General features: G+C 40.7%; 1 long non-coding RNA gene across 6 annotated transcripts; it reads right to left on the reverse strand.

The window, feature by feature from the left end:
• Positions 1-221: 221 nt before the first annotated feature.
• LOC127450433 (uncharacterized) lies at positions 222-8,287 on the reverse strand. 6 transcript variants are annotated; one of them, XR_007898977.1, is made up of 7 exons: positions 8,086-8,287; positions 7,864-7,891; positions 7,636-7,697; positions 7,227-7,322; positions 2,256-4,007; positions 2,041-2,146; positions 222-1,417 (listed from the first exon to the last, which is right to left on the reverse strand). It is a non-coding gene; the product is annotated as an uncharacterized LOC127450433 (long non-coding RNA). The 6 variants fall into 6 exon arrangements; XR_007898978.1 differs by having other exon boundaries at positions 2,256-3,289; positions 3,408-4,007; positions 7,864-8,287; XR_007898976.1 differs by having other exon boundaries at positions 2,256-3,289; positions 3,375-4,007; positions 7,864-8,287.
• Between the last annotated feature and the right edge of the window lie 874 nt (positions 8,288-9,161).

The raw sequence follows: 9,161 nt of genomic DNA on the forward strand, positions 1-9,161 counted from the left end.
GGAAATTGGACGGAGCGCCATCATTTCCGGAGTGGTGTGCGGAGATGGGGAGGGTGGCGACTTTCGAGGAAGTGTCATGTAGAAGGCTGGAATTCGTTTGATGGGAAATGGGGCAGCTATTTGGCATTTTTGGAGGGCTCTCGGGGAGGGGCAGTAGAGAGAGAAGCATAGTTTTAAATGTGTGTGATAATTATAAACTCAGCAATAAAAGAAACGTCCTCTCAATTACAACTGCTTTTATTTTCAGCAAACATAACATGTGCAAATATTTGTATGAACATAAAAAGATTCAACAACTAAGACATAAACTGAACAAGTTTCACAGACATGTGACTAACAGAAATGGAATAATGTGTCCCTGAACACATTATGGGGGGGGGTCAGTATCTGGTGTGGCCACCAGCTGCATTAAGTACTGCAGTGCATCTCCTCCTCATGGACTGCACTAGATTTGCCAGTTCTTGCTGTGAGATGTTACCCCACACTTCCACCAAGGCACTTGCAAGTTCCTGGACATTTCTGGGGGGAATGGCCCTAGCCCTCACCCTCCGATCCAACAGGTCCCAGATGTGCTCAATGGGATTGAGATCCGGGCTCTTCGCTGGCCATGGCAGAACATTGAAATTCCTGTCTTGCAGGAAATCACGCACAGAACGAGCAGTATGGCTGGTGGCACTGTCATGCTGGAGGGTCATGTCAGGATGAGCCTGCAGGAAGGGTACCACATGAGGGAGGAGGATGTCTTCCCTGTAACACACAGCGCTGAGATGCCTGCAATGACAACAAGCTCAGTCCGATGATGCTGTGACACACCGCCCCAGACCATGACGGACCCTCCACCTCCAAATCAATCCTGCTCCAGAGTACAGGCCTCGGTGTAATGCTCATTCCTTCGACGATAAACACGAGCCCGACCATCACCCCTGGTGAGACAAAACCACGACTCGTCAGGGAGGAGCACTTTTTGCCAGTCCTGTCTGGTCCAGCAAAGGTGGGTTTGTGCCCATAGGCGGCGTTGTTGCCGGTGATGTCTGGTAAGGACCTGCCTTACAACACTGCCTACAAGCCCTCAGTCCAGCCTCTCTCAGCCTACTGCGGACAGTCTGAGCAATGACGGAAAGATTGTGCATTCCCATAATATGTTTTGCTTTCCTGTGTTATCTGTATGAATCAATAAAAAAAAATGTAATCAGGAAAATAAATAAAACAAACTACCTAACTTTATGTAGCGTATTATTTATTGTGTTCAACTCTTCAGACATCCAAAAGACCCAGTCAGGTGGAGAGAAAAGCAAGGCCATCTGCCAACTCCTGCCTCTGCTCTGATCACTTCACTGCAGAGTGTTTTGATAGGACAGGACAAATAGTCAGGCTTCGCCCAGATGCTGTGCCAAGAATTTTCAATTTCCCTCCACAGCTGCAAAAGGTAGACAGGCAGACAATATTACTTAAAGGAATAGTTGACCCAAAACTGAAAATTCTGTCATCATTTACTCACTCTCATGCCATTCCAAACTTGTATGACCTGTTCATCTTCAGAACACAAATGAAAATTTATGATAGATTATTGATGTCCATTCACGCTGAATTTAAACCAAAACACTGACTATCATCTGATCATCATATAAAGTTATCATATCACTACAGAACACCTGGGATATATGACTCGAGCCCCATGGAGAACTTTTACAATGTCTTTGTCCTTTTTGGAGCTTGAAAGTTGACTTTCATTATATGGACAAAAACAGCTGAGAATATTCTTCAGATATCTTCATCTGTGTTCTGAAGATGAACAAAAGTCATACGGGTTTGGAACGGCATGAGAGTGAGTAAATGACAGAATTTTCAGTTTTGGGTCAACTATTCCTTTAAGCAGACAAGCAACATAAGATGTCATGGTTTACTTCAAGTTACTCCTTTTGGTTTGTAGCATCAGTTATATACTTTATCAATACATTCTGACAAGCCACCACAAAGTTATCATTTCTATTTATTGTTGAACTATTCGTTTAAGCTGTATTAATTGTGTCAACTACTTACCAGATTTGTAGGGGAAGCCAGCTTGGCCTGTTGGCTGGAACTTTAAGAGGGTGGCCTTTGAATGATGTGTCTTTGGCATCCTGCATCTTAATTTAAATAATGCCTGCTGCAGAGTACAAAAGAGAAAGCTGATAGTCAGGATAAGTTTGAATACTGACATTTGACAAACACACATCTTGTTTGTTTCAGAAACAGACCCACAGAAAGGCCCCTACCCTAAGAGAAACAGAGACAATGTTTGACTGCAGTGAGGCCTCCCCTCATGTTCCTCTTGATGCCCCCAAGACAGATGAGCACAGCTATTGCTTTGCCAGCCCAAAGACTCTCACTGGATGACTGCTTAAAGCAATAAAACTAATTAAACACACACACACACACACACAAAATACCAGACAGAACCTTCAAAAAAACAGGAAACACAAAAAAAGAATTTCAAACCTTCAGAACATCAAGACCCTAAAGGAATCTCAATTGTTAACAGAGAACGGAGCATTTATGCTTGAAAATTGCCCTGATGTACAACTAGAAATTCTGAAGAGAGATTGATTTATTCGTGCACAACATCACCCAGCCCTAAAGTCATTTGCACTTACATTGCAGTTCTACTCAGCTAAGGCCTACAAGTATGTCAGGGAGACATTTAACTTAGGGTTGCCTCAACCATCCACAATAAGATGGTACAGCAGCATTGGAGGAGATCCTGGATTTAGTGAGGAAATCCTAACTTCTCTCGAAGCCAAAGCATCTGCTGCACAGGCTAAAGGACAGGAGACCCTCTGTGCACTAATGATGCATGAAATGTCCATCATGAAGCACAAAGAGTGGGATGGGACAATAATGATTGGATATGTGGACATTGGCACATAAATAGCAAATGAAGGCATTCCAATGGCAACAGAGGCACTGGTATTAATGACTGTCTGCATTCATGAGCACTGGAAAGCTCCAGTAGTATACTTCTTAACGCATGGCATGACTGGGTCAGAGAGGGCTACACTGGTGCGACAATGCATCCTAAAACTGTCTGATGCTAGAGCAAGGGTGATGTCTCTCATGTGTGATGGTCCAACAACACACTTTTCCATGCTTCGGGACCTTGGCGCAGACCTGCAACCCACAAATTTGAACCCCAGTTTCCCAGATCCATCAAACAGTCACCAAAGGGTTCACGTCATCTTGGATCCATCATATGCCTTATGCTGAAGCTGGTTCGTAACACCTTGTGGTCCTGTGGCATTATTGTAGATCCCTGTGGAAACAACATAAAATGGGAATACATTAAATCTTTACATGAACTGCAAAAAGATGAAGGCAACAAAATTAGATCAACTCACCTAGACTGGCAAAGTAAAAAAATGAAGGTAAACCTTGCTGCTCAGACCCTCAGTGCCAGTGTTGCAGATGCCCTACAGTTCTGCGACCAATACCTGCAACTCCCCCAGTTTGCTGGATGTGAGCCGACGTGTAAATTCATTAACTTTTGATCGGCTATTTGACCTGATGAATCCCAGAAACCCCATGGCCAGGGGATTTAAAAGCCCCCTGAGGCAGGCCAATGGCCTTTCTAACAGAGGCTTACGATTACATCAATGGATTGAGAAAGCCAGGTATCAGTAGGCGATCCCTTGTGACAACAGGCAAGAAAACTGCCTTCCTCGGCTTCCTCATGGCAATTAAAAGTTTTAAACAATTATATGATGGGTTAGTGAGACCACAGACATCACAGCTATGGTATCTGTTGACCTACAAATTTAGCCAGGACCACCTTGAGCTGTTTTTTGCAGCCATTCAATCTGCTAATGGATTTAACAACAATCCCACAGCAAGGCAATTTAAGTCAGCTTTCAAAAGAATGGTAGCAAGACATGCCATCAGAGCTAGTGGCAACTGTTCTCCACTGGATAGCACAGTGGTGCTGGAGGCAACACCTTCTGATATGCTGGCATTTCGGCAAAGTGACGTTCAGCCTGAAATGGAAAACACAGAGAAAAACATCACTGTAAGTCTTCCCAGCTTGTCCATGTTCAAAGAGGCTGTGGTGGGGTACATAGCAGGCTTTGTAGTTAAAACAACTATGAAGAAGATTCAGTGCACTACTTGTTTATCAGCACTCAGTGTCGAGAGCTCTTCCAGAGATAAACTTGGACACACACTGATCGACATGAAGTCCCGAGGTGAACTTATCAGACAGCGTCCTGAAAGTCTGCAAGACAGCTGAGAAATGTATTCATCAGCACACACTCACAAGGCCCATCTCTGAATTTGACACCAAATTTAAATCCAGGGTCTCGAAAAATGGATTTTTCACAGATATTGCACCGATATGACTATGCAAAGGTACTCAGAAGGCTGCTTTCTTAAATATTTTTATCAAAGAATATTTGACATTATTATTATACACTGTCAACAAATTCTAGAAATGAACACTGAGAAAATAAAGAATAAAGAATAAAAATACAACAAATAGCTTAATAAACATCAGTACTGTATGTTTAGTATCAGTTCAATGCTGACCATTAAAATAAAGAATAAATAAAAATAAAATAAATAGCTAAATAAACATCAGTATTACTGTTTAGTATCAGTCAAATGCTGACTGTTTTAATACTGCCGAGACAAGAGATAAAAGTGGTAGCGGCGTTACACTGTATTCTGCTATACAAGTTCAGGGGAAACTTTCAGCAGTGGAAAACCAGACTTTTAAATATTACATTTTATAAATGACACAACTGGAATTGTTCGGTTGAAGGGTGTACCAAACTGTGAATCCTAAACAAAACAGTTTGGTGAATACATGTTTACTCATTAGCTTCCACTCAGCTGACAACAATGAAAGTAGCTACGTGATTAGCTAGTTAGCTATAACCTCGTTGTCACGGAGAGTAAAAGACGGACGTTGTTTATTTTACTTTCCAGCATTGTGTCTCACCAACTAGGTAATAACATAGTGTAAAAATCAACACTCAACAGACAAAATCCACCACCGCACCGTTGTCTGCTGAGCTGCAAAAAGATGCTCTGATGTTTACCTTTCAATCTGCTACATTACTGACTGCACTGACAAACTATAGCTGGCTAACAGCAAACAGACATGAGTGACATGGTTGTCAGGGACAAAGTTAACATTATATTAGTTATATTGAAAAGGGAAAATGATGGGGTCATTGTTTATTAAGTTTCCAGTATGTATATAACAGACTAGTTTACAACTTACTGTGATGACACCGATGAACTCCGCCCTGTCTGCAGAGCCACCGTCAGTTCAGCTCTGTAAACAATGGAGTCGGAGTGCGCTCTGCTGGACAAACTACGCTATGACAGCAATTCTAAAGCATTGTTTTCTGCATTATATGTTCTGAAAAAAAAAAGTTTTCATATCAGCACATATCTGTACTATCTGTCGGGCACTATTATGTACATCACTTAAAGCGTGATTGCATCACTCAAGGCCAGCTAGAAAGCCTGGACTGGGACATATCCTAAAGACCACACCCACCAAGAACAAATAAATCAATCTGACTGGCTGATGAATCTGACAATCTCATTTCAGCTGCCTGTTCACTGCAGTGTTGAGGGATTCTGTGGAAATTCTGAAGGCCTGACGGGGTGGAGCTCAGACTCACGCGCTGCTTTGGCTAAGGAGCATGGCTTCGGGCATGCAATTTGTGAAACAGTCATCACACTTTGCTTGTAAGCATATAGGAATAAATTCTGATTGGATAAACTCTTTGTTTTTTGCTATTCATTTGTAGATGAATTAGGAGTAGAAAGCGACTGCAAAAGAATACGAAAACATGAGGCAGTGAAAATGCATGTTAGATCCAGTGTACACAAGACCTCTCTCTCCATCAGAAGATATCCATATATAGTTCTGTCTGATATCCAAAACCAGTCAACATCAACAGCTTATGTTAACTTACTCTCCTATCAGCCCAAGAGTCAGCAGGGGGAATACAGGAGGAGGCAGGAGACGAAATGATGGTAAAAATGAGCAGAGTTTATTGAATAATCTTGAGAGTTCAGTCAATAGGCATGCGCGCGTGTACTTCAAAACTACAGTGGCGGACTACGGGACTGTGTTTGTGCTGCTCAAAATTTTGAGTTTATTGACGCTTCTCCAGCAAAGTGTAGATTTACTGCATCACTACTACGACCAGCGATCGCCATCTTCATTATTTGTATTCACTGCTCTGTGGAAGAATACTAATGTGCGCAGGGGTGTAGTGTTTCTTTACAAAGTGACATCGCCAACTACTGGCCTGGCATGCATAATACAGCGTTTTTAGTCATTTTCACGGATCCAAGTGAACGGGGATTGTTTTGACAACGTTGTCGTCTGTACTCGAAACTTTTCAAAAACGCAAAGGAAAAACGTTTCCGTTTTTAGTACATCGTTGTCGTGTAAATGTACCCAAAAACAGATAGTATCATATTTTTACTCAGTTATTGTTGTCTATTCTCTTACCTGTTAAAACAGCTCTTCAGTGAAGCCAGGCTTACAACTGTCTCATACAGCTTTTTCCTCCTGTTGCAAACCAATTCTGGTTTTATCTAAGGGTACGTTTACAAGACAACAATGTACTAAAAAAAACGAAAAGTTTATCCTTTGTGTTTTTGAAAAGTTTCGCATTCACACGGATCCGCGAAAATGACTAAACGTACTGTATTATGCATGCCAGGCCAGTAGTTGGCGATGTCACTTTGTAAAGAAACACTACGTGCCTGCGCACATAAGCGCATCTATGGAGTCATGATTGCGATGAGTATGGCTGCTGCGTTGCGAGCTCCGACACAATATTGCAGTTTTTTTTGTTTACAATTCTTATGTTTTTTGTCTTGGATGTTGTCTACGACAGACAAACACTTTTGGACATTGGTTCTGCAATTGCACACCGTAAACTGTACTTCAAATTTCTCAATGCCGTCCCGCTGTTTACAAACACGGCAGCGGAGCCCTTTGTCTGGGCAGCCCGGCCACGGAAAAGCAGAAGGAAAAGGGGAAGGAGAGCTGGCATTCTCATCAGAGTTTTCAAAAGTTTGCGTTTTCAGGCCCCAAAACGCCGTTGTCGTGTAAACGAACAGCCAAAACGCATAAAAAGTTTTCAGTTTTCAGTTCAAAACATTGTCGTGTAAACGGCCTCTAACATTCAATGAGATGATTATTTAAATCCAAACGGCAAACTTACCTTGTTTAACATCTACAATATCCATGTGCTCCACGTGAATTCCAATTAACCACTTTAGAAATTATGCCCACGAGTTGGGCTGTGTTCAGGCCTGCACTGCAAAAAGTACAAATCAAACACGGAGAATTAATGCAAGCCCACATTATATTCATCAGTTGTATCACCGGTGTTGATCTGCAATTAGATTTCCAACTCGACCAAACGCTAACTTGGTGAGCTATACCGTTAATCACTGTGGTTACTTTCTTAAGCTACCGTTAGCTGCATAACTAATATTCATTTAGCCTAAGAAAATAACCACAATGTATGTTCAACGTAAACAAAAGTTACACTGCATAAATTACATATTCAGAATAAACATTTTAAAGCCTGCAAAACATATGTTTGAAAATGTCTACTGATATCTTACCTCATTTTCTTAAACTTGTTTCTGTTGAGGTAACATGTGAGCAGCTGAAGGTAATGCTGCTTCTATAAAGAGTAACATAACACCCTCGCACTTTCAATAAGCAGGAAAAAACAAAATAAATAACTAATTACATGTATAGGAAGATTGCACTATGATGCTGTATATAAAGACTTAAAAATATATATATATATACATTTTTAAAGTGACTGGATGGGTAAAGTTACTCACCAAAAACAGATGATTTCCCATGAAGACCCTAAGGGAGTACAGAATGTTAGGGAATACAAAGATGGCGGCGCAGTAGCTTCACTGTTGTGATGTCATGAGCAATCCAGTTATATAGATCAGTGTTTTCACCATTTTAGGTAGGACGTAACCCTACGTATAAACTGAATATTTACGGAAGCCTCCGACCAGGAGTAACGGATGGAATAAAAAAAGTAGACTCACTTAATGACATCAATGAGCTCATGTTGTAGGGTTGCCACCTGTCCTGTAAAATACGGGATTGTCTCGTTTTTAAAGATGAAAAGTCGCGTCCCGAATGGAATCAGTACGGGACGCGATTTGTCCCGTATTTTAAGCTGGTCAGATGGCGAAATTGTTCAAAATTGTTCATTTAACCTTGATATTAACTGTAAATGTTGCCTAATGCGGGTAAGGGACCGTCTGAAAAGTCTACACAAGCGATACACTGGGTGTCAAGTTTCAACATACGAAATATCTAAAATATTAAAATGAATAAATGTCTATTTTTCCAGCCTGTTTGTATTAGTATTTATTTATTATACCTTATTCATTTTAGATACAGTTATTGAATATTGTTATTTACATAGCTAAATAGCCTACATCATTAATTAAATCTTTTTTTATGTATCATATTTTAATGGGGATATAATTTATTACAGCTGACAGTTACGTGAGCAAACAAGGTTTGAACTTCAACCGTAACAAGATCAAACTGAAATTCACAGCTTTTTAACACTTTGGTGTACAAATGTTAAGGCTGTTTATTGGATAAATATAAACATCATATTATGCGACTATGTATTACTTTACGGAGAGTAATGCATAGTGCAGTTTATCTGGGATATGTGAAAACAAAGAAATGTCACTGTATATATGAACAAAGAAATTTGTTTCTGTATATATGAACAAAGAAAGTTCACTGGATATATGAAAAATGTATAATGTGTGACAATAATAAAGGCTTTCTTCTTCTTCTTCTTACGACCGGGTGTTGTGTCGAAGTCTATTTCCCCGTCAGATTATATTTCCTCCTAGCCCCGCCCCCGTCCTAACCGCGAAGGAAGGCGCATTCTCAAAAAACTCGCCCCCGAGATGCTGTGCTCGTACCACTGAGGTGCTACGGAGAGCGCTAAGGATCAAAACTAGAGTTTTGAACAAGTTTTATTTGTAGAATGTATTCTAGAAGTGAAAGGCAAATTTCATGACTGTCTAGTTATATTTTGAAAATGGGGTAACAGAACCTATGTTTGTTAGATTTGTATGTCTTTATGAACACA

Source organism: Myxocyprinus asiaticus, chromosome 13 (genome assembly GCF_019703515.2).
Source record: "Myxocyprinus asiaticus isolate MX2 ecotype Aquarium Trade chromosome 13, UBuf_Myxa_2, whole genome shotgun sequence".
In the NCBI taxonomy this organism is placed as follows: domain Eukaryota; kingdom Metazoa; phylum Chordata; class Actinopteri; order Cypriniformes; family Catostomidae; genus Myxocyprinus; species Myxocyprinus asiaticus.